The following is a 23194-nucleotide window of genomic DNA, read 5'->3' as shown; positions in this document are numbered from 1 at the left end:
CCAGGTTGAGTTCTGCAGCATTTGCTGCTGCATTGTGGGGCTATAAATGATAGGTGCCATCATTATTTTTATCATCTGGTGGAAAAGTGCACAGTTGGAGGAGCGGGAATGGGCTGGCAATGAGTTATGAGTTTGTACGGTCATAATCACTGGCTGACGGCAGCAATTCGTTTTTTTAAAGAGATTTAGAATGTATCATAATTGGCTGTGATCCGTCATTTGATTGCAAATGTGTAAACTGTTCATTCATGTATTGTTTGACTGTGACTATATACGACCTTAAGCAAATGTAACTGATTGCGTTTGTTCTTAATTGGTTTTTAGTAAGATTTTCTTAATTTATCCACAGATTTTATTTGAATTTTAATTAACTGTTTTGTTTGTTTTTGGGTCAATTGAATTTATGTAATTATGATGATGTTTTTGAATTGTGTAAAAGGTTATTTTATAACCATATAACAATTTTAAAAAAAGAATTAAAAAATAATTGGAACATTTTGGCTGCAATTAGAAGTGCAGGTTTTTCCAGAACAGTGTTGAAATCATATCGGTTTTGTGTCAAAGGAACTTTTTCTTGGTCTCGGAGTCGAGTAAGTTGACAGGTTAGTGTTATTTGGATAGTAATGCTCTGAACGAGGAGTGGATGGATTCTTTGTTAAGAGATTTTTTATTTTGTACTATAATTACTGTGCTGTTGCTTCAATTAAGGATAAGGGGGGGATATTGCATTGAATTAAATTGTGCTGCCCCTCTTGGAGGGTTTTCTTTAAGTCCATCAATGTGCACATTTTAATTTAGAACCAAATTAAGAATATTGCTTTAAATATGGTTTGGTTTCTTAATGAGTGGTTAATGAGTGGTTATTGAGGAGGGGTTACGAAAAAGGCCCATGCAAAGAGCCCTGTATGGGATAATAGGTTACTTTTTGTATCGCTTGTGTAAACCCAGGCTGGTCCCAATGTTGATTCTGAATGAGAAGTAGTTTGGGGAGAAGAGTAGAGGTGCACTACAAGTCCTTATTTTAGATGCATCCATGTTATACTAAGGTAGGATAGATATTAATGAGTTATTTGCGATCATGCATGTTAAATCAAGATCTGACATCCAGGAGTATCACAGTTGCTGGTCTTTAATTAGACACTTGCAATATGTCACTTATAGAAATATTTAAGGACTATTGTAGGACTTAGTATGGTTGGTATGATATTTATTTTGAGCATGCCAATTGCAGTGGGATGGAGGTGATGAAGAGCTTGCACAGACTTCCTTTTTAAAAGGCCAGCAGGGAAAGTGTGTTGGTCTTTTAGGTTGATTTGTAGCTCCAACAGGTAGTGCAAAGTCTTTTTTTTCAAAAAAAGTTAATGTTTAAAGGACATGTTCGTTACAACATTAGCATCAAGAAATACGACAATTCGTAACACCACCATGTAAACGTTCAAACAAATCTTGATTCTAAACCCATCCCTCCACCTTAAACATCCCAATGCTGCCCTTCCCATCCTGTCCCAACACTCCTCTCATTTATATATTCATCCGTGCTGTCCTCCCATTCATCGAGGCTGCATTGTCGCCTGTATTCAAGGTGATTCCTGAGCTTCCAGTGTGGTACATGGAGGTGAAAAGAGTTTGAGTTTGCACATTCCAGGACGTGACATCTTCACTCGGTTCTCTAAGACGGCGATATACTGCTCTGTGCCAAACTGCAGTCTCTACTACTGCCCACCTTTGCAAATCCCTCCACCAGGCATCTATCCTGGGACCCTCTAAAGATTTCCATGCCATCTCTATCCTGTGTTTAGCCAACACATAGGCCAGGTCTTTCCATTTATTAACGTCTTTCATTTCGTTTGCTTGAAAAAATCCAATAGAAAAGCTGCCGGAGACCGTATGTCTAAAGCTATTTCACCTTTGGACAGCCTGCTAGCGATTTCCCCCCAGTATCATAGTACTGCCCCACAAGACCAAAACATGTGTCACATTCCTGCGTTCTGTTTACATCTGCGGCAGTGCTGCTTATCCGCTCCTTTAAACCGAGAGATCTTGCACGGTGTTAAGTATGCTCTATACGTTACATACAGCTGCGTGAGTTTTAGTCAGGCGTTTCTAGAGTTGTTTAGGGTATCTTCCTATTCTTGCCCATTCTGTATCTGTGAAAGGCTCTCCTAATTCGGTTTCCCATTGATGCCACACACTCAAGTCTGAAGTACCGTGGGCAGACGAGAGCATCCATTGAGGGAGGAGGATATGTTCATAAAGTGAACTGAGGATAGCACAGGGGCAACGTGCTGGTCTTGGAAGCAAAACCACACAGAGCAAGAGAGGTTTGAATCCCGGATCTGCACTTAGAAACCCAACTTGGGTATTAAGCGTATTATAAAAACCCAATTAAATAAATAAAGCTTAGACACTATGTGTCCAACATCTCATACATAGGTAGTGCCATTTGTTTACTTTGGGTTCCAAATTGTATTAGAACTTGCGTTGGCTATCCCAGCCAACCCAGATACGCAGGACGCAGGCATTCCTCACTGGTATAATGCCATTGTTCTGAGCTCAGAATGCCCATTTACTTCCCTCCCACTCCGCTCCTGCTTACTCCCCCATTTCACCTACCTGCCTTCATCCAGTATTTTACTTAAAAAGCTTCACACTTACCCCTTCTCTGTACTATGTTGCAAGCAGGACAAAAAGAGAAGTGGCTAAATTTCAAGCACCCTTTCCTTGTATCCATGGCAGCCATGTTTCTTTGGGATTGCGATTTCATAAAAGGATTATTTTTGGGAAATCCTTACCCCAGGCATTGTTCCGGTGTGCTAATGAGGATAACCTTGCAGGCATGCTGGCAATGACATTAACTGCAAATTACAGTCCACAATAACCACCCTTTCTTCCCTTGTGCCTTTACCCTGGGCTGTTACTGGCAGGGACGGCCTTCAGGCTGGGTTCTTATCTAAATATGGCCCTAGTTACAGGTGGTTATTCTGTGATCACTGTGTAATGGTGGAAAACACTAGGAGGTCCGATAGATATTTAAGTGATGTCTAAGAATGAGTGAGCATGTTAAATCATGTTCCTAGAGTAGCTGTACAAGTAAATGTGAACAAAATCTAAAATAAAAAAAGTGGTAGGTATTCTAGAATCTGACAAAAACCGAGCTTGCAGCACAGTAGCCTTGCTCCTGCCTCCCCTGTAATATCCTGCTTGAATCCAAGTATTGGGATAGGCCAAAATGTTGGACCAAGAGGAGCAGTGATCATGCCTGAAAATGAATGGAAGCTAAGAACCCCAAGCCTGAGGAGGGAGTACACTCCAACTCAATAACAGTGGAAACATTTGAATAGCCTCCAAGGAGAGCCACCAGACGGCTCTGGCACTGTCCCAGCAGACATCCCTATAGAATCATGCAACAGGGTAATATTCATATAGTACAATAAAATAGGGACTGATGCACATGAAACTTAAGAACAAAAAAGATATTTTTTTTAAAACTGACCACTTAGAAGTGAGGGTTGGGGGATACAGATGACACCATCACTGCATTGGAGGGGAAGGTGGAAAGCGCGCCACTGAAGTTGTAACAAGCATCTGCCAAATTACTGCCCAGGAAAGTTACTGGAGGATAAACAACCTCAGGGTGGTGGGCTTCACTGAAGGGGTCAACTTAGGACACCTAGTACAGTTCTTAGAAAAAAATACTTGCATACATTTTAGACCTCCTTCCAGGAAAGACTTTGGGGATAGAAAGTGCCCACCAGGTGCTGATAACCAAACAAAAGCAAGGTTCACTCACCCCCTCATTATTAGCTTTTTGTGATTCCCAGTTGTGCAAATGCATTTGTACAGGTCTATGGAGACCCATGAAACTGAAAATCCTTTTTTTTCTTTTCAATGATCTAAGCCAGGGCATATTCGAGAAGAAGAGGAAGCCCTTCAAAAATGCCAAGTTAAAGGCCAAACAAAAGCTCCTTCAATACTGCAATGCAGCTTTTAAGCTTGTAGGTGGATAGAGTAACTTCTAGATGTGCAGATGCACTGCATTCCTCTAGGCACACACTGCATGTATACCAGGGGTGCACAGCTTGTTTTGCTCGAGTGCCAAAGGTATCACACATGTGCAGGTGGAAGGTGACTCGGTTCACAAATTTGAGTTAAAAACATGTTTTTAAAAAGGTGTCATTTTTATGTATTACTTTTTTACTATTAGGCAAACCTGGACCTTTTAACACTGCACATATCCTGATGCAAAGACAACTGTACCATCAAAACTTCACAAACCTGATATTACATACTTCGTGACTGACTTTAGGTCAGGCAGCACTTCATTAAATTCATGTGACTTGGAGGGCCATAAATGATGTCCTAAAGGGCCGCATTTGGCCCACGGGCCGCATGTTGCGCACCACTGTATTTAAACGCGCCAGTGTTTACTGCCATGGACTAGCACCCGCTACATTTTCCAAGCTGTACAGTAAGCATTGCCCAATAGTTGGAGATATGGTGCTCCCATGTTCACAGTGGTGGCACAGCCAGTCCTAAGAGATGTTAATTCGTTCAATTTCCCCTATATTTCTTTATCTTTGTTTTATTTTGTATTCATTTCAACTCTCCAGCATGGCTGCAATAGAGCTGTAGACTGTGGTGCATTTTTATTTCAAAACCAGAACAATGATATTCCTATTTTGAACATAGTGGCCGTGATGAGGAAGGAGGAAGTGGATTGGGCTCTGCCCATCCATGACCTAATAACACACAGAAAGTCTCCACTTAAAGGGTAAGGGATGCATCTCACTGTGAAGGGGAGGCTGCAATGATGGCTTCCTTGGAGGTTAAATTGGGACTGCCTGGTGAGGTATTTGTGGTGCAAGCCTTCCGTATACGTTGTTGGGTCTTCCTAATGCAAAGTGCAGCCTGGATTTTAAAAATCACTCAACAAGCTGAAAGAGCAATGTGTTACCCTCGGCCGAAATTGGCACTTTTGGATGAGGATGGGTATATACAGGTGTAGGTAGGGTAAACATTGGTACTAATAGAAAGATAATAAAAGGTTTCTATTTAATGTGAATGTGCTTGACTGGACTTGCCTGACTGTACCATGTCTCCCCCGCCATGGGGGACTTATAACAATAGGCCGGTTCCATTCTCAATAAGAATGGACTAGACTGCCAAGGATTCGAATAGAGAGTGGAAAAGAAGAAAGACAGTTGAAATAGGGAGAAATCAGAGAAAGACAGATAGAGGCACAGAGAAAGGAAATGTGAGGAGCCATGAATGAGATGCAGACACAGGACATTTTGGTTATAGACTTTTTTTAAATGATAAAGGGGTTGGAACATTCCTCACTGCCCCGAATCTAGGAGGTGTTTCCCTACCTAAACCAAATCTAAGGGTCTCTCCTGTGTCAAGCTGTCCAAAGAAAGCATGTCCAGTGTCTGAAATCCTATCCCAGCCCTCACGTTCTGAAAGTAACTCTAAAGTGTAAAGGATATGGTCTTCGGCCTTGAAAGTGCACAAAAATTTCAAATCCAACAAAAAGGTATAAATCCTACAAAAGCTGCAACGTTAATTTTCACTGTTGCAGGGAACGACTCCCTTCCCCAGATTTCGCACCACCAAAACAAAAGTTAAAACAATTATAATCAAGGTACCTTTGTAGACCAAGAGGATAGCTTCAAAATCCACTCCCGGGAAATGACTCCCTTCCCCAGGTTTCTTTACACCTTCAATGTAATTCACAATCCAAAGGGCAAGCGTCTTCCTTGGGATTAGTTCTTCACAATACCACAACTTGGGTGCGGGTCCCAGGCTTGCAGAACACCTGGTATACTCCTCTGCCAGGTTCTCTTCCACATTCAATGTATATCAAAATCCTAAGGGCATGAGTCTTCCTTGGGCTTTTCGTATGCAGTTCTTCCCCACACTTGGCTTTGCCTGGTATACTCTCCTGCCAGGACTTTCTTATGCAGTATACATCATACACTTGGCTTTGCCTGGAATAATCTCCTGCCAGGACTTTCAATTCAAACTCATGGGTGCGAGTTCTAATCTCAGAGCGCCTGATATGCTCTCTTGTCAGGACTTCTCACAAGCGGTTTCTTTACACAGAGTGTGCCCAGCTCTCTTAATTTCATCACTTTCATACACATAAAATACCTGGTATACTCTCCTGCCAGGTCTTAATACACAATGGTCCCTCTGGTCCCCTTCTTGGTCTTCCCCAAATTAGTACTGTGGGTTCCAGACCCGTGTCCCACTGACTAGGGCTCCCAATACTTGGCCCGCCACTGCTTTGGTGTCCTAATCCTTTCCCTGGGCTTACTGTTTCTTTTCCCGCAGTCTCTCTGTGTTCGCGACTCCAAAACGGTTGACTCCAGCTCTTTCGGCTCTCTGTGAGCCTGCAGGCACCTCTGGCAGGCGTTTGATCATCAGTCGGCACCCCAGCTCCCTCAGCTGTCGGGAAGCGCGGCTTGCCTCCTCCTGCTTTGCCACAGCCTCAGCTGAGCTTCCCTGAACGTGTCGCTCACCGGGCTGCCTTCTCGCGCCGTCTTGCCACCCTGTACTCCCGGTTTCTCTGATTGCCTGTCAACGTGACAGCTTGGGTTCCCCAGCAACACTTAGCCGGTCAGTTCTCCCATTCTCGCAGCGTCTGGATGAAGAAGACGAACATCATACTTCTCTTCCCGGCATTGTTTTAAACCATGTTGGGGCAATCTGATTCTTCCAGCTTCTAGACTGCTAGTGTTGGTTCTCACTGGGAGTAATCATTGCCTCTTCATCGTCTCAGTTTTTCTCACTTTGTTTGTTATCTGATATTGAAGAGTACTGTCAGTAGACTTGGGAAGTTGTTGAAGGGGATTATGGCAGTATGCCATCAAGGCATGAGGAATGGAGGGCATATTCCTAAAAGAAAAAGGGGGATATCATGTCTTACCTGATGTTATGTCAAGACAAGACAAGAAGAAGGCTAGGCCGGAAGGCGGGTGCGGCGTGGTCAAAATAAACCACCCCCGACTAAGGCTGTGTGATGGAGGCAACCCCAGGCGGCAGCGGGGCCTGAAAGGCGTGTAACCCAACCCGTGGCCAGACCGGCGTGGATCGTCAAGAAGGAAAAAACCCTGAGAAGAGCATGTGGCTGATCGGGACCTGTCCACCCAACCCAGGATCAGACAGGGTGGGCGGTGAAGATCTCTTACCTCAGTTGCCGTGGTGTGTGTTTGTGGAGCTGAATATGCATGAACAGTTTATTTGTGCATGAACAGTTTATCTTGAGTCCCAGCTGCTGCGCCCCATCGCTGAGTGTGGAGTGTTTCAGCATAGGCTCTGCAGATCCCAACAGTGACTTCAACCGCCCGCCGGAAGAGCACAGCCACTGCGAAAATTAAAATGGGGCTCTGCATGCCCTGAGGAATAAAAATAATGGCAAAGCACGGTCACAGGGCAACAGATAAGGGCTTCCGAAGCCCTATTGAGCGAGGCACCGCCAGGGAGGAAGTAATGGGGCTGCACAAGCCCAAATGAGTGCAGCACAGGACACATCAGCCATCAAGTCCCTGAAGGGCCACTTCTGTGTCTGTGACCCGTGGCAAATCAGAGGTTTAGCAAACTGCCCACTGACCACAGTAAAGGATCACCAAAAAGGTACAGTACTTTGAGATGGATGCTAAAAAGGGGTATTGAGGGTGGTGGAAGCTTGTGATGTAATGAATGGAAAGCCCAGGGTGTTGGTATCAGGAACCTGCCCAAGGTTCATATGAAGAGGGGTATCTTTTATCCTTCATGCAGTAAATCAAACAGTGAATGGAGAACACAAAAGGGGCAAACGGAGATGGGAAGAATATTTAAGCATGGATTACGTTTTAATAATATAATTGCCTGCCTCTGGTGTACTGTGCCTTATTTGATATCAGGAACTCGGGATTGTGGCCCATCACCTGTATTAACATCTTTAAATCACAGGTTTCTCAGTTCCTGACCATATCAGCTGGATTGGGATGGCGGAGTGGTTCCAGTGTGCCCACTGGTAAATTTAAGGGGTGCTCCACTGGACTAGGGCCAAAAAAACAGGGTATACATAGGAAGATTTCCTAGGATGGGCCAGGGCCTCAGGGTATAGGCACCCCAGGTAAGATCTCTGGGAGGCCTGGCCAGAACATTCCCGGGAATGGTATGTTCCGAAATGGGGGCAGGCGGTGTGGAGGCAGTGTATAACCCCCCTGGCCCAAATGAGCCCTTTTGGGTAGGTGGGGCTGTATACAGGTGTTGGTATGGAAAACATTATAGGTAGCAATAGAAAGAAAATAAACACAAAGACACAAGCATTTTAAAGGTTTTGTATTTAATGTGTATGTGCTTGACTGAACTTACCCAACTGTACCATGCGTCCCCACCTGGGGACGCATAGAACTCTGGGACTTAACACAATAGGCAGGTCTCCCCTGCCAGTACGAATGGACTGGACTTTAAATCATTTGAAAAGGGAACGAAATAGAAGAAAAAGATAGTTGGAAGTGACAGTTGAAATGACCTTTAATATGCACTATGAGGACCTCTACGGCTTACACTCCCCAGTGGGAACTGACAATCTAAAGAGTTTTTTTCCAGACAGACTGGTCAAGATTGAGGTTGACTTTGTGGGCACACTGGTGGTTGAGGTGACAATATAAAACGGGTGCAGTTATCTCACACCTACAAAAAAGGAAAACAGGAGCCGTTGGGACACCGCTGGATTTCTACTACTCGTGAGCTGACATTTTACTCCTGGTTTCTGCAAGCTATGAATGCAAACTTTATAACCCTCATCCCCAAATCTGGTAAGGCTAGGACGCAAAGAGAACATTATTGCCCGATATCTTTGCAAAAAATAGATCGTAACGAGCAGCTCCATGGCTCGTCTTGAGAATATTATGCCCAAATTAATAGATCCCAAAGTGGTCAGATTTATGAGGGGCTGATACAGGGCAGATAATATGAAGGAATTGGGGGGCCTCGGACATTTAAAACGCAACTCTGTTCAACCGGATGCAGCAGGGAGTATCGATACGGGGAAGGCATTCAATATTGCAAAGTCTGAGTATCTGAAGTTCACTCTAAAGCAGTTTGGCTTTGGACCACACTTCATAAGCCTTTTTGAAGAGCTTCATGAGGGCGCTGCAGCGATGGTACTTGTGAATGATCTGATGCCAGACCCTTTACGCCTTCACAGAGAGACTAGACAGGTTTGCAATCACCCCAAAACCTGTGTCCTATTTAATCTGGCCATTCAACTATCAGGGATGACAAGGGTGTCTGAGGAATCATATGTGCATATATGTATATGTGGATGGATATAGTCCAAGGTACTCCGATATGCAGATGATTTGTTAGTTCTTTTGTATAAACAAAACATCTTAGTACAGTGCATTATCACTCCATTTACATGCTTTGTCATATTGATATTTTTTTTTCTTGAGAATCTTTTAGATTTGTATTTGCAATAATAAAGAAAAGGGGATATTAGAAAACAAGAATCAGTAAACAACTGACACCCCGCACTTTGTCCCACCCCTTCACAAATAACTAACCGAAAAATTAGTGAAGATCCACATTAAGGTTAAACTCTCTACAACTGTGATGAAGTTTCTTGAAAGGTGCTGGGAACTGGTATGGTGGTGAACGGGGAACCAGGCGCCACCATGAGCCAATGGATGATGTGCCAGGGGCGAGTATGGGGTGATCCCCAGGCAAATTCACCTTTGTCCCAGTCACATGGCAGGGGTCAATCAGTGAAATATCAGAGACCAGTATTTGGATAGTAGACTTCCCACATTCTGCTGGCCAGGTAGGGAAATCCAGTCTTGCAAGCTTTGAACAGGCCCAACCACCTTGTGAGGCCTGGAAAGATAATATTGTGCACCCTACAAGAGTGAGGAGAGAAACATTAAAACCCAAGGTTGTGGACAGGCCAATTATAGGCTTGACCCAGCCCTGTGAGCTCAAAGCAGCCTCAGATTCACTCCGGGAGAATGGCAAATCACACTCCCACCAAATTAAAAAAGTTCAGGTCAGGTGAAGATCGTCACTAAAACACCCACCCAGGGGAGGAGGGAATATACTAAAAAAACACCCAATTCCAGACAGGCAATGTGGGTTGTAGGACAGAAGGCTCCTGTAGAGGGCTGGAGACTGAGGTGTGGTGGAAGAAGCAGAGGCTGGAGTGAGGACAGGTGGCAGCAGTGGAGAGCAGGAGGTGGTGGTGAGTAAAAAAGGAGGACGTGACAGAGGTGACCAGAGGAGGTGGCAGTCAACAAAGAGATGGTGACAACGGGTCAGACTGAAGCACAAGGTGTTAACAGTTAAGGTTGTAATAGAGGAGGTGATGGCATCTAGAGTAGGACAGTTGCGGGTAGACACGATAACGTCAGGACAAGAGAGTGGAAATCAAAAGAAAATGGTCGAGCCAGGCTGCAGGAAGAGTTGCTGAAATCCAAAGGGAAGAAGGAGGTGGCAACATCAGAGAGTGCAAGTGACACACAGGGGGCAATATAGGGGTGGTGACCAATAAAGAGGTTGAAGAAAGAACACCATGAGGAAGAGGTGAAAGTAGAGGCGGTACCTAGGAGACTAGAGGGATAACATTAGGAGATGGATGGGAAAGCTAAGAGAAGAGCAACCACTGCCGAGGAAAGGATTCAGAAGGAAAGACAACCAATACTTTGTAAAAGTTCCAGCTGGCCCGGTCGTTCCTAAGCAGGACCAGAAAATTGAAGAAAGAATGATCTACTGACAGTGATTAATGTGGCACCACTTGGAGAAAGCCCAAGCCCAACCAGACGCCAGAGCCCCCCCTCAAGATTTCCCTGTTGGCTATGTCCACTGTGAAGGATGTCTGACACAGCACTGAAGTGAATAACCAGGCTTTATTCGTGGATACGTAGGCACAGACCCCCAGCGCTTCCTTGCTGCCGGCTGCACTACCTCAAATGTACAAGAACTAACAGTCAAGCATAAACATTCTTGAGAATTACTCATCAACTCGGGTTCTAGGCAGAAACGTACCAACATCACTACATGAACCCTATTGGTTATCTAAATTGCAACAGGATAACAACTATTTACACTCAAAGCAACTTCATAACACACTGACCTGTCTGCTTACAAGTTTTACCACAGACTGAGTAATGGGGCATAAGCCACAGTAAAGCCTGCACTCAAATAAAACTAAGAAGATGGATTTAGGTCACTCTAAAATACGCAATGCAAGAAATGTGTGTATCAACTCTTTTTAAACTGCTCTAGCTAGGTCACTTGCTTCTGAGGCCGAGAAGGCCTAGATACTGGCACCCAGTCGAAGAGACATTGGGCAAGGGGCAGTTTTAGGAAGGGAGCCAACCCCCATCGAGGAGACAGCCACCCTGACATTTGTTTTGTTTGGGAACATCCACATGCCCCATCTTGTTACCAATCCCCTCACAATGCTAGTGAGCTCTGACATTGGGTTGGGTGTCATCCCTGATCCCGGGGGAAACCTGCAACAGACTAAACTCTTTCACATCTCTCCACCCTGCCACAAAGTCTTCATATAGCTATATTGTGGGTAAGTGACGGGTTTACCTACTTGGGTATTAATTTAATTAAGGCTGCACATCATTTCCTCTCTTATAACATCAACAACAGTTGTTTAGAATGTGCAAGAATATTGCCAGCTGGAAAAAGTGGAACCTGATGTTATGGGGCAAAATTGAAACAATTAAAATGTGTTTGCTGCCAACAATCAAATTATTTACAATTCTATCACTGACAATAAAATGTGTAGCTGTGGCAATCATGGAGAAGAGCTTTGCTGTCTTCTGGCAGACAGACTAAAACAACAAAAAAATGTCAGTGCTGAAAGTAGGAAACAGATCTTTGTTTTTCAAGATGTGATGCAATACCACCAAGCACTTGCGCCTAAATGATTGACTTTCTCCCCTAGTCAACATAACTCCCAATTGGCTCAATGTTGATCAGTGCAGTGTGTCACCGGCATGCCTAGAATCACTTTCCTCTTCAGACCACAAACTGCAAGTTATGCAAGAGCTCTCAACTGCAGTGAATACCCCAATTTAAGAGAACTTCCTTGTGCATATGGCAGCCTCGACTGGGAAAAATAGAGGTCTGCAAGGTAACAATATAACCAGTTTATATCCTCATTGGATGAATAAAAGGATTTTGTACCTGAAGGACATGTGAAACCGTGGCTTCGTCGTCTCCTTCGAAGAGTACAGTGTACTGGTGGATCTCCAAAAAACGTGGTGAATATTCAAACCATCAGCTCACATGATCCTCCAATGTTTTCCCAAAGAGTAGGCTATTAGCGTCAAATAGATACATTAATTTTCCAAACGGATCCCCTCAATTGACTTCACTTGTACCAGACCGATGGATGGAAGATCTGTTTGTCACAGTGACCATTTAGGAGATCCTGCATGCCTAGCCTTGAATGCACCCAGGCTTTCTCACTTTAATAGGCTGTTGGTTGAGCTTCAGTGGCTGCCGGCGAGAAGCCAAATTAAGCTTAAGGTTTTGTGTATTGTACATCGATCTGTTCATTCTGTAGGCCCCGTTTTTCTTCAGTCAAAGCTTATTGGCTATGTTCCTTCGCAAGGACTGATCAGCTTCTCAAATCCTATTAGTAGTACCACGCTTCTGTAGATCAAGGTCCGAAGGATGCCCTTTTTCTGTACTTGCTTCGGGTTTGTGGAACTCACTTCCTCAAAGCTTGCTAGGGAAAACCCCTTTAAAATGGTCTATTTTAAGGCAAATTCTCTTGCTGCTTCACCAGTCTGCTGTGAGCGCCCAGATACATCCGACCCTTAGTTTTGGAGCTCAAGAAATACAGAAACATACATACGTACATATGTACAAATATTGTATGAATGAAAGCTAAACTAACACCATGATTTACAAGGTAGCATATTATCTGTAGGCAGAATTGGCCACATGAAGGTTTGTTCCATGCAGGTGTGTGTCAGTGTGCCTAGTGTTGAATCTGTAATAAAGACAAGAAAGTTGGGCATATGATGTGGCTTTGTGACAAGGTAAGTCCATTCTCGACAGTGGTGCAGGGACGCGGGAAATATAGTCTTACATTCACCATTGTTAGCATGCCTCTTTTGTCAGTCTTTAGTTAGTTCCCAGCACAGTCGGTCCACACTCACTGTAAGAAAAGGGTATAACACCAAACTATAATGCTTATCCCTAAACGGATGTTAAAATTCTAGAAAAGTAATAATAGTCTGCATTTAGATGACTGCATTAAGGTTATAGTAACTCTTATCAACCAGAGAAATGGTTTTCTATAGATTTCAGTATAAGCTGTAAAAGTGCAAGTGAACTTGGTTGGCTTTCAATTAACTTTGTGTACACATTGACAATGTACCTACCTACGGACTGTGAGATGTGCAAGCCCGCCACCATCAAAGTTATAATTGAGACCACTCGTAGATGTTTCTTTACACACCTGCGACCTCCCATCCTCTCCCTTCCCCACTTAATTTTCTCCCACCACCCCCTATTTTGAATCTTACTGTTCATTTGGAACTCTGTCTGGATTACTGTGCTATGTTGTTGCTTACACAAAGTATGCGTAACATCTTGTGTGGAAGTGCCGAAAAGTGGCCCGGTGGTGAACAATATGGCTTTTGTTTTCTTATGTATCGTTACCAAAACCGAATAAAGTTGTTAAAAAAGTGGTGGGCGTCTAACTCACATTTTTGGTTTATATATCCTTGTCAATCAAATGAATAATTTTATGCAGAATAAAATCTTTACACCCTGCAGATGTAGCTGTTTAACTACAGATCTACTGATCGGATAGCCGAGGGCCGTTTTTGCATTCCTTTCTCGCCATAATTGTGTGCCTGGACACTCAGGGCACATGCTTTCTTAGAACATTATGCGCTGGATTTCTTTCACTAATGCATCTGGGTGCAAAATGGGATATGGGTTATGGCTCTGCAATGGTAATATGGGTCTTTTTAAGTCTCAAAATGGTGTGTGCACAAATGATAATGATAATTTTTCTATCTTCAGATGGACGGTATCTAGGTGCAACAAGTATAAAGTGAACAATATTGGAATTTACCCCATAGACATAATAAAAGAAATACACAGTGTGGGTAAAGTTAGTAACTGAGCTAAAGGGAGGGTCCACTGACTCAGGGTCCATATATTTCTTTTCACTTTTTCAGATGGTAATATTTTCTTGCATGTATTTGTATTTTGCAGTTTACGATGAGAACAAACAAGGTGAAAAGCGGCCCATCTGTGTAGAAAGGTCAAGCAATAATATACGTGGCAAAAAGTAGGTGTATTTAAACAAAGTGCATTCATTTGCTGTCAAGGAAGAGGTTGTACCAAACTCACATAGGAACTTGGAGAAGATCTATAAGTAAGGAAGTCCCTAATAAAACAGTGGCAGAGATCAGACAACAGACCGTTGGGTATACATGGTGTATCCTACACTTCCATTGGGGCTTCCTGGAAATCAAATTTGATAACCGAGTGTTGAGGAATCTCTGTCCCTTCAGGGACACATTATTCTATTCTACAAAGCAATGTCCAAAGAGGTGGCCAAAAGAAAGCTTCAAAATCTGTTCTGAACAAGTCCTAAGCCTCCTGGCTAACCCTGTGCTAAAACAGAAAGGTTTTGGCCAACAAAAACGTATTCTTCAACAACATAATGAAAGTTTTCCTTGAAGGGCTCTTCTAGCTATTACTCACAGCCTTGACCCTTCATTATTCCTGATGCACCTTTGGACCTCTACCAGGCCTCTGGACTTCGACATAGACTTCACTCTCAGGCTTATCCTCACAATCTCTTTTAGCATTTACTGGGTGTTCCTTCGGTTCTGTGATATTGTCAAATATTAAAGGCTGCACACAAAAAAGACTGATTTTTTCAGCTGATTTGATGCAGGCTTTAATATTCGCCAAATATTTCTTTTCACCTCCCCCCATACCTGTTAAATCAGGGGGATTCACCGCGAACTTCCCCTTTCATCCTGCACCCTCTCCCCCATAAAGGTCCCTACGCTACCCTGCACACATATAAATATGCAAACAAAGACACACACACACCTTTTCCCCAGCCCCCTCCTACTACAAACACTGCTCAATAACATACATACAGACATGCAAACAGACAAACACTTATCTCACCATCAACTTTCGTCTTCCCGTGCCCTTCTCGTCCACGCCTGTCAACCCTCAGTGCACTTGTGTGCGCTAGAGGTGTGACAGTTAGATTTAGAAAGACTGCTCTGAGTGGCAAATTGTGATAATCTACCGCCTACTGGGGTGTGGAAGTGAGGGCGCAGGCTCTGGGCCGGGTCAGGCTTGTTTTGGTGTCTGTGTTCTGGACCTTGGAGCTCAATGACACTGGCTGCCTACAGAGGCCTGGGAACGCCCCCATATGCCTCCTGGGTGGTTGAACGGGAGGGCTGGCAATAGGGTGAGGAAAACACTTCGGCAGACCTCGAGACTTTACCTTTTGAGGAGCGAAAGGACGGACTCCTCTGTTGGAGTGCCCAATGAACGTGCCATTTCAATGTCCGTAGGGTGTCGACTGCTTCCTGAACAGGTTGTCACCAACGAATGGAATGTCTACAACTTTTTTTATGCACTTCCCTGTGGAGGTTTGTGGCCTTGAGTCAACCTTGGATGCGGAGGGCCACTCCATTGCCCACCTGCCGAAATCTTGAATCTGCGATGTCCAGGTCGACGGTAATTGCATGGTCAGAGGCTACCTCTCCCTCATGGAACAACGCTAGGGCCTCAGCCTTCTTGTCCTCAGACAGGAAGTCGAGGATGGGTCCCAAATTATACCAAAGCTCTCTTGTCATACTTCGAGAGAATGGCTAAGGCGTTGGAGGCCTTGATAGTAGACGCTGCCGTAGTGATTATGCATTTCCTAGTCGCATCCAGCTTCTTACCTTCCTGATCAGGAGGCACCATAGATGAGGAAGATGGGGCAGAGGACCTTTTCCTATCCACAGCAGAGACCGCCAAGTCGGATGATGGTTTAAATCTGAGGCACTTCGGGGCTGTGTCCAGGACTCAGTACTTCGCCAAACAATCCCTTTGTGCCAGGGGTCTTCATGACTAACGGGCCATCCTCCCAGATGTCATCCAGAAGGGGAACAGAAACAATAGTCCTCTTGGAGGACTCTGCTGCTCGACAAAGAAACCTTCTCCTGAGGAGTGAGGTTGAACAGATTCACCGCCCGTGAGATCATTGAATGGAACACATCGATCTCATCCAGCAGAGAATCCCTAGAGGGCACCTCAACGTCAGGAGGCTCCCCATCTGCAGGAATATAGTTGTCAAAATCATCAGCATCGGTCTCCTGTATATCCTGGGTTGTGACAGTATCCGTGTCTGTCTCAACTGCCTTTTCCACCACAGGAGGAGGTGCAACCAGCAATTGCCAAGGGGCAGCCGGGGCTGGATGAGACTGTCAGCCAGGCTCGGGAAGGCCTTGGAGGGCTCTTGGATAGACCAGGCATAGGAGCGCAGCTCGTAGACGCTGCTGGATTTCTGACTCCAGTGTGTGGAGAATCAAAATATCCATTGGCATGTCCCTCTGCGATGCAAGAGCCTCTGCTGGTCCATGAAGCGAAGGGCTAGGAGGCTGAGATGGTTGGCGAGATGGTTGAGTCATTTGCAGAGGCATTGCCAATGTGAGATCAGACGACCCCTGACCGGCCTCTTGGTCAGAGTATAAACCCTCTGGTCGGTCCTACTCAGAAGGACTGAAGGAGTAAATAGCTGGAACTGGGGATGACACTCTGGGAGGCCCCAAAGGAGACCGGGTGAAGAGCGGTGCGGCCTGGTGGGTTTAAAGAGAAAAGCGAGAGCTGGAGGTATCTCTCTCTCCAAATTCGAGCCCTGAGGAAAGGAGCTCATAACCAGGACCTGTGGAGCAGGTAATGGTGCCGTCGTGCAGAGGGTCTATGTCGGTGCTGCCGAAGGAGGCCTATGCGGCAAGGCCACTTAGAGTGGCAATCGTCTTGTGGAAATGGTGACTGTTGTGGACAAGCGTGTCGAAGGAAGACTAGTCTTCGTGGACAAAGTAGTCGTCGATGGGGTAACATACTTGGTAGATAAGGTTGTCTAAACTTGACAGGCCCCTCAGCGAGGTCCTGGACAAGGTTGTCAAAGGTGAAGCCGCTGACGGGTTCCTTGATGGGGTCTGTGTCGACAAGGTATTATCCTTTGCAGCGGTCACCAGTGATTCCCTCGCAGACGGTAGATGGCCACTCGACGGTAGACTACCCATTGATGGAGTGGGCGACGACGACTAGTGTCTCTCAGACCTGGGCTCTGCAGCCACAGTGACTGTCGACCAGGAAGTGTCCTCAAAGGATCTCAACCTCTTCTCAGAAGGAGCATGCTCTTTGGGCCTACCGACCCGGGAAGAGACATGACTGCGCACAGAGGCCTTCCCTTCCTAAATACACATCACTAACCTTCGATAGCAGTCCTTCCGAGTCTTGGAGGAGAAGGCCTGGCAAATGGAACATCAGTCTGCCTCATGGTCAGGATGTAAGCAGTAGATGCAATTAAGATGCCGATCTTCAATAAAGATGTTTTTCAGGCCGTAAATTGTGCAGGCCTTGAAGAGGCTTTCTCTCATGATGTCCGCCATGGTGTTAAGAAGAAGGCCAAGCCTGGAGCTGTGGCCGTTCACGGTCCAGAAATCCAGCGATGGAAGTTTGTCTGGCAACGGGTCCCTGCTGCTAGTGGTCACAACGTGACTAAAGATAAAGAAACATTTGAGATGATGTCTCACATAAATAAGCCAAAACATTGATAATTCGAGGAGCCAAACACAAAGGACTCCCAACACGAAAATGTGTGGTAAAAATCTGAAGTTGGCCACCAGGGGTGGAGCTTAGGAGGTCAAATGTAATCGGCTGGGGCAGTATGACAGTATGACCCAAAGTGACAGCAATAGGCTATAGAAGTGATTAGCACTTTTAGCTTTAATGCGAAAGTGCTTTAATATTTACTGAGGATTCGCAGCCTGGTGACAGGGAATATTAATGAGCATGTGAATCCATGTAAGACCCCATGCTGGAAAACCTTATACATGTTGTGCACCATCGGAACCAACTTGGATTACTGCTCATAGCATTTCTCCACCCTGCATTCGGTCAAGCTTGGGGAGTAGACTTATGAGGTTTCTATGCTTACAGCACGGTTCAAAGTCACGTTGCCTTTCTTCTCTCTTCTGCAGATAAGTTCTGGAAATGTTAGCAGAGCAATCTATGGACATCGCGGGTCCACATAAATGTGTAAGACTGTGCAGTGTTCTACTTTATCACACCAACTGTGCTTGCATGGCCTGATAGGGTATGAAAGTTATGAAAGTTATATTCCCAATTGACAGTTGGGTTCATGGATGTTCTTGGTGGGGTAATGTAAGATCTTCGAGGTAGCCGCAAACTTGTGGCATCCTGATCATCCACCCCCTGGGAGGCACATCGAATAGCGTCTGGACCCACCCAGCCCCTTGTGGCTAACAGCCCCCCACACTCCTCACATACTAGGATGAGTTCTGACAACCCACTACCGCCGCTTACTGAAAACAACCCCGTTTTAAATATCTCTTCTCTTAGCCCTTGCTCTAGGTTAGCGCCAAGATGTCCTTGAGCAATCGTGCGCTCTATAAATAACGATGCCATAACATAACACCACACCTGGGACAACCCAGCATTCCAGACACATTTGCTGGCAAATTCGCTCTCCTGCAGAAAACAGCAGCAATAGAATTTGTCTGGGGTATGATAAAAAAAGTAATGGTTAAAATGCTACATCCCCACCATAGTATCAAACAAACTCTGAACTCAGTCGCTATAGATGCAAATACAGAAGCCTTTTTCTAAAATACTTTCCAACAAAATCACAGAGTAAGCCACAAAATTAAATACAGGTGTAAAACTGATCAGCTCTACCATAACAAAAGCTCCCTGGTATGCATTATTCCAGTTTATGGCTACTGAAAATTGACCACTTAGCGTTGCTCATCATTGGACTGATGTAGGTGAAATGGAAATGGATGAACAAGATATTGCCTTCTCATTAGAAATTGTGTATCTTGAGTAAGGCTTAAAATGGAAACATACATAATACCAGACTTCATCACTCACCGAAGAAAATGAGCAAATCGTCCATAAGATTTCAAGGCAAAAGCCCAAAATGAACCGCTTAGATAACTACCATACGCTTGTGATGTACCTTAGAATTACAGCCTTCTAGGATGCCAAGAATATAAAAAATGTATTCTAGTCATGAAAATCTAGGTGAGCACATCTACAATTATTACCATGCTGATCTATAAAACCCAATGAAGATCAAACACATTTTCTTGCTAGTGCTTTCCCCAAGATTTTCAAGATTTAGGGCCTGGTTCAAAGAGGCGTCTCAATTGTACTAGTTGGTACAACTAAGTAAATACAAGCTGCACCACTGAATACACAGATTCCGCAGCTAAAGGAATTGTTAGCCAAAAATCTAATCATTTTCTCAATTTCTCTTCGATGCATACCAGCTGCTCCATTTAGCCAATGTTTGATATAGTATATGTTGAAAATGTGAATATTTAGGTTTAAGCTCAAAATTCACGAACTGGCAACTAGTTAGATCCCAGTAAAACTATTGGTGAAAGGGTAAGACAAAGTCCTTATTTGTCCATGAAAATGACTGAAGAACAAGAAGATTACATGTAGCACGACATGCACCTCACATAGTAAGTACAACTCATTAGTGGTACTCCGTTCAGGTAAAGGGCCACTTAAATCGTAAATTGCAGCCCAGGTTATGATGGGGGCGACTAGGCTGGATTCTGCAGATTATCTTCCAGAGGAACTCTGCATCAAGAACATACAGGCAGCCCGATAGAGTGGAGACAGAGTGGAGACAAAGACCAAAGGTCCCCCTCATTTAAGAGTGCCTGCAGTTCCTCCCAGCTTTCCCGTCTATAGAACCCACCCTTGGGAGCCACTGAAAGAGTGTGTGTTCCCCTACTACTTTCGGCATCACTTGAATACACCTTGGCAGTGCTGAAAGTCTTCAAAGCTTGTACTTTAGGTGCAAGACAGCCACTGCATATGACCCTTATAAAAGACAGTCCCCCCCCCCCCAGAGAGCTTTCCTTTATATGAATGCCTCCTATTACTTATCTAGCCACAACATTCCCTCTAATAAAATTCTTCCATACTGCATTCCAATAGGTTATTTACCAGTTCACTAAATACAAGGGCAACACTCACTTTCTCGCCTCCACCGGAGGACGATCTGCATGGCTCGGTGTGAGGGAGATATTTTGTGTCCAACTTTCTCCTGTGTGTCCCCCAGCAGCAATTCTGGATGCAGCCAATTTCGGGCTCTGGAAACTCTCCCAGTGGGCTCAGCATTATAAAACCCTCTCCAGCCATCAGCAGGAGGGCATCCAATATGATTATCTGGTTAGTAGCCCACACAAAACTCAGAAACACACCTCAATGCCATCCCACATTCACTACATGTCTTAATGTAATCCTACTACTACCTTAGTAATGCCCTCCATGAAAGTTATGCCAACCAATAAGGGAAGCCATCGTCCTTTCTTTCGAGTACAGTTTCTTCTGGTCAAAACACTGAAAACTATTCATCCATCCCCACAATCGCTAAACATAGGCAATTTGTACAGCTCTCAATGCGAGAGGGGATTTCCTTCCAAGAACAGTACATTGAATATTCACTTTCACAGCGCTTAGAAGCAAGACAACCAATACTATGAAGTAAACTAAAACATGGTTTTAGTGCATTGCTTTGCATGTAACATACTTTATGCATGTAGGGCTAATGCCAATTATCGGCTTTTGAATACCAGAAGTCTACTCATTCTCAAGAATGGCCTCACAAGTGGACATGCAGTGAATGCATCCAACATATCTGACAAATGTGCATGTGATTGCATGCCAAGAATAGCAGAGCCCTCAACTGTAGACAATTGCCATTCAGGTTGATGAGACTGCTTTACACTATTCTGTTCCACCTTTACTGCTGTGCCCAATAGAACATGGCGGAGTCCCACTAAAAATGTGTTCCAGCTGTCACATGGTCTTTGACATAGCCACAATGCTGCTCATGAACACTCTACATACTATGGCCATTATAATCTCACTACACTAGTCATTTTTGCCAAAGATTGAACAGTCCCTTTCATTTATGAATACTATTTGCATGCAATGTAATGTTCCTTTTGTTTAATGTCTGCTCAGTCTGCCCAAGGAACATTTACCTGAGAGCACGTTGAAGCCAAAACCATGGAAGTAATGCACTATGCAACTATGAAATAGCATAAGCAGCATGCCGAGCGATGGTGCCCTCACCAGGGGGCACATATGTACAAGGGTGCACTGGTACTTTGAGATTGGACTCATGTACCGATTCCTTTGGAATAAGGCATGGCAACGCACACATGTACTCATATGTTAGCTTCGGTGTATTGGGGCACACAGCTGCCAGCTCAGGTATGGTATGGTGTTTAGCCCAGAAGAACAAACTATTGCTTGCATACACCTTTCCTAGAGGGACTGCCTCCCTCTTGAGACAAACCACACAGAATTTGCAATATTTCATGTGATAAATGCTGTCCCAAGGGAGAGTGGTTTCATGGCGGGCTTGTCACACAACATCTCGTTCATATACCAGCCATGGGAATGCATCTTTCCCCAAAGGCAGTCACTCATAGGATGACACTGTGCAAAGACGTAGATATGCCACATGTACTACTATAGCATGGGATGAGTGATCCCACCACCGGGACGCATGCGTGCATGCAAGCAATGGCAGCCATTTGGTCTCATGAAATGTCAGATGTCATCAGTGAAGACCAGCTCTCAGTGTTATTGTTTGTCATTGGCAATCTCCCAAATAGCAACTTTTTACAAACCAGTCGTTGCAATAACATTCCTGTGTTTGGCTAAAGAACTGTTCATTGACAGTTCTGCAGATGTACATTTCTGGTACACTGACAGGTTTATAGAAGGTGTCCCTTTCCAAATGCATGAGTAACATCATAAGATAAATGCAAAAACAAAAGCAATGCAATCGGTCTAATGTTTTTCCTCCTTAGCTGAATCCAATTTCAAGCATCCTGTCCTTGATGGACTTTGCAGCTAAAACAGTAGTTAGAAAAATTAAGTGCAATCACCTGTGACGTGCTTCAAGATGTTCATTTGTTGACATCATGAACTGGGTATCCTGTTTCGACTTCAATGTAATTTACTTTGCCAACTCATCGAAATAGAGATCTATTTGCAGGGTATGGGGTAAAAGGGTGGAGGTGGTACTGAAGGGGACAAAGGTTATCGGAGGGGGGTGGGTCCCCACAAACTAATTCGAAGTGTTTTGACAAAGCAATTTTTTTTCTTTTTCTATTTACAAATTATATATTTAACAGTTCAGGAACCACTCTCCCTCCTCCCCCCAAGTACAGACAGATTCAGTACAAATCCCAAAATCTTCCTCATATCGTCTCAAACTGAGCAATTTTTCTCTGGCATCCGGATATAACTCTTTATGTCCGTTTTGACATCTCATCCAACCAACAATCTTCATTCTGAGACGTTCTCGATTTCCAATAGCATGGAACCCATGAACTGTGCCTATTTATGGTTGCGTTGATACAATGCAATGCAATTCCTCCAGGAGCTGAAAAAACCCACCTATAAATGAGATATCAGAAGGACGGCAGGTGATCATGTCTCCTCTGCTTGGCTTTGACAATCTGAAATCCTGAGCTTGTGCTGCATACGGGGCTCAGGACATGGGTATAACACCCTATGCCCTCTGTATCATTTGTGGAGGAGAGATGAATTCCCCAGTCTGGAGTATGTGCTACCCACAAAATTATATTTTTATGATCCTAACACAATTGTGTTTGCCCATTAATAGTAAATGAGTACTTCGAAAACCTATGTGTTGTATTTATTATTGGGCATTCAAAATATCGGAATACCCACGAGTATGGTGCGTTCCAACACGTTTCTGCTATCAAGAGCTTCCTCAAGGCTTAACATGAGACTAATTGCTCAGCAAAAGAAATGAAAACATTCCCAATGAAAATAACCTGCATTAAATAACGTGTGTGAACTTGCGTTCCTATATCCCTAGTGAATACTCAAGCAC

The 23194-nt window shown here is 44.3% G+C and overlaps 1 protein-coding gene across 1 annotated transcript in view; it reads right to left on the bottom strand.

The window, feature by feature from the left end:
- GUSB (glucuronidase beta) overlaps positions 1-23194 on the bottom strand; it is a 579332-nt gene that overhangs the window by 84272 nt on the left and 471866 nt on the right. The window lies entirely within an intron of this gene.

The sequence above is a fragment of the Ambystoma mexicanum genome, chromosome 9, assembly GCF_040938575.1.
Source record: "Ambystoma mexicanum isolate Mex_15411 chromosome 9, UKY_AmexF1_1, whole genome shotgun sequence".
NCBI lineage: Eukaryota > Metazoa > Chordata > Amphibia > Caudata > Ambystomatidae > Ambystoma > Ambystoma mexicanum.
The sequence above is the reverse complement of the archived record's forward strand: the minus strand, read 5'-3'. Positions and strand labels throughout refer to the sequence as shown.